Source organism: Etheostoma spectabile, chromosome 2 (genome assembly GCF_008692095.1).
Source record: "Etheostoma spectabile isolate EspeVRDwgs_2016 chromosome 2, UIUC_Espe_1.0, whole genome shotgun sequence".
Lineage (NCBI taxonomy): Eukaryota > Metazoa > Chordata > Actinopteri > Perciformes > Percidae > Etheostoma > Etheostoma spectabile.
Genome location: NC_045734.1, coordinates 20,289,932 through 20,293,246, shown reverse-complemented (window position 1 = coordinate 20,293,246; position 3,315 = coordinate 20,289,932). Strand labels below are relative to the sequence as shown.

Below are 3,315 nucleotides of genomic sequence, written 5' to 3'. Positions count from 1 at the left end.
GTGTGTGTGAGCGTGTGTGACATGATCTCCTCCTCACAGTGGGAGCAAACCAGTGCTAAATATGTTCCAACATGAAGACAAGGATCCTACATACACACACACTAATCTCAACCCAAGTCATTTCTTCAGAGGACATATACAGCACAGTGGTGTCAACACATAGTGTAAAGAAACAAACACACACAAAGACACACACACACACACAGTCAACTGGCTGGGACAGATAGAGACTGTGGTTGTGGTGGTTTGTGAAAATACACTACTGTCAGCATTAGGGGAGGGTTTGCTTTGGGAATCAGGGATTTGGAGATGTTCAAGAAAACAGATGGGAACTTGTATAATAGCTGTTCTCATGTTATGAATTCAGAAATTAATTTCCCTTTTGAATAATTCACCACACAAACTGTCCACTGTCCATCACACTGTGAAGTTCTGTCCAGGAAGGATGTACCACATTGCTCTTAAGACAAGTTCAATAAAGTAGCTTTTCTTAAATTATTTTCCCTATTGACTCATTCACCACACAAGCTTTTTTTTAAAATGTTTATATGGTATGAATGGTTGGGGTTGGAAGTAAAGTAAAACATGTTGAGGAAATCTTCTGAGGACCAAAATTACCTTTTCTGAACAGTGTAACTTTCATATTTCACATATTTCACATATTTCTCAACCAATCCTTGTAAATTAATGCAAACTGGTTTGTCTAATCATTCAGTTACTTTTGATTAAACTAATATTCAGAAGTTTTGTGCATATGAACAGGTTCAGGAAAGATGCTTTTGCATTTTTGTAATTAAGAAATAAAAACAAATTGAATTTCAAAGCAAACAGCAAATCAACAAACTGCAATTGGGTTTGTCTACTGCTCAAAAGCTGTCCTCATCCTTCCCAATGTATTGCTCAGGACAGGTGCAATATGCATGAACATTTACAGTGTCAGATATGTTAAAATAAACCAAATCACTCACTCACTCACTCACTCACTCACTCACTCACTCACTCATTTGCACCATGCCTCATCTTGTTCCTAAATAGAGCTAAGCTTAATACAGAGTTATCTTACACAAACAATTACATCACACAGCTAAGGTAACTATTCAGTCTTTTTCTTAACCTCCTTATTCATATCCTAGAGTACAAATATCCCAGAACGACAATCAATAACTTACGAGGTACCTGACCTGACTCTTTGAAAATTACGACACAGACAATCACCGACACCAAGCAGAGAGGGTTTTGTTGTTGACACGTTTTCATGATAGAGGCCTCAGAGTTTGAGCAGATAATCCCTTTAGCTTGCATCTGACAAGACACCTGCTGCTGTTATGGCAGCTAAAGCAAGGCTAATTATAGGGTTTTTCTTTTGTTTTGAAAGGGGCAGCACTTATTACGTTGTTATGTTTTTCCTATCCAGATTTTTTTAAGTGGGTGTTTATTGGCCTGGTGTTCACGACCTTCATTCAGCTATACATGTATTGTATATACTGTAAGATGCACCTACTCAAAACACAGCTTATCATCTTTTTAAAAAATGCGTCACCAACGATCTTGAAGCGGTTTATTTTCAATGAAAAATTGAGAGATTTCACGTTAATTTAAAGTGAATAAGTAACAACATAAGAGAAGAAGCTGTGGACACCTGTACTATCTGTATTATCCATGTGATTGCCGAGACCGGCTTAGTTCCCTTCTGATTGCGCTCACATGGCTCCTGAGAGCGACAAAAGACGCATACAACCTGCTGTAGAATCTACTGAGACTGATTTTAATTGTACCAATTGCACTGCAGTATAACTGCTGTATTTTGTAACGTATAAGTATTCCGCAGGACACACTGCAACTTATTTTGAAAAGCTGCTAATCTTTGTCACCTCTGCCCTTAAATGTCACTCAGCTCTCAGCTCTCATCTCCACTCTGATGTGTTTGTGATGTTAAACCTCTACTCAGGTTTCCTACATGAATCACAGATGACTAATTATCAGTCTCAAATCAATTCCAGCAAGTTTGGTGACTTAAAAACAAACATCCTCCAACTCTTTTTGTTTGTGTTATTCAAGCAGTTGTCTAGTATACAATCAAATACGGTGTATATAACTAACCCACAGTTGCTAAATCAGCCAGACAAAAAGCTCAGCTCCAGCTCATTGGTTTATAGTTTACACCTCTTTTCCCTGACTTAAACAGCACCGTTTTTTTTTTACCATTTTTAACATCTTTGAATTACAAAGCATAATTTCAAATTAAGCAGCAAACTTCTTTCTACATTAAAACATTTTCTTTGGGGGTAAACTTAGATTATAAATAATACTAAAGCATACAAATCCATCTCTCTAAGGAAGTAAAGAGTTACAGCAAGCAGATCCTGGCTTGTTTATGTTACATATGTTAACATAGAGAAGTTTGAGACCCAAAGGTGATCTGTTTAGAAGCAGTTTTTTTCACTTTGGACTGAGCTGCTGTTCCAGTCAGTGGTCTCCTTCCAGAAGCTCTCTCTCTCTCTCTCTCTCTCTCTCTAGTGTCCACATGACTGTCAGAGAGCTGTGGGACTTAGCCAGGATTATTCTGCAGAGATAACCTCTTTTAGACTGGTACTTTTCAAGCCTGCGTGTGAAGTCCCGCAGCACCCTTCACAGGTCACAGTGCTGTCCAACATTTGTCTTTTACAAAATAATAGCAAATAGCAACCATCTTTCAGCTACACAACTGCTCCTTTCAACTGCAGTTTCATTAAGACATCTCACTGCGATCAGTTAGCATGAAATGTCTGTCTTAAAAGTACGAATCTGCACTTTGAGTCATTAACAATAAATGAACTGGGCAAAAAAATAAACTATAATTAGTAACATATGACAAGTAATAACCTTTTGACAGATACATCTTCCTTCCCTGTACAGATTCTTATTTGGTCCACTGCAGGCTGAGGACAGTGATCTGCTGATTCTTGCTCCTCCAGGGAGCATCTGACTATAATTAGCGGCTTTAATGAGATTGTAGGGCATTAACCCGGGGGATTATTTAGCAGCTACCAACACATGAGGGCAAGGCAATTGGACATCAAGTACAAGACGACAGAAAGAGAAAAGCTGTTCTTGGGTCCAGGTGAGGCAGCTTGAAGAACAGCTGATTACCAGAAGGGCACACAAGTCAAACCGAGCTTCTGCAACAACACTGATGATCTCCCAAATAATATTGTATCTTCTTACAGGTTTAGAAAAAAAAGAACATAAATTACATGTCATTTAGCTGAGGCTTTTATCCAAAGTGACTTTGCTATATATTCCTTTGCTACATATGTCAGAGGTTGCACACCTCTG

At 38.4% G+C, this 3,315-nt stretch overlaps 1 protein-coding gene across 8 annotated transcripts in view; it reads right to left on the bottom strand.

The window, feature by feature from the left end:
* Window positions 1-3,315, bottom strand: part of slc24a2 (solute carrier family 24 member 2) — a 13,426-nt gene that overhangs the window by 4,758 nt on the left and 5,353 nt on the right. The gene's annotated exons all lie outside the window — the stretch shown is intronic.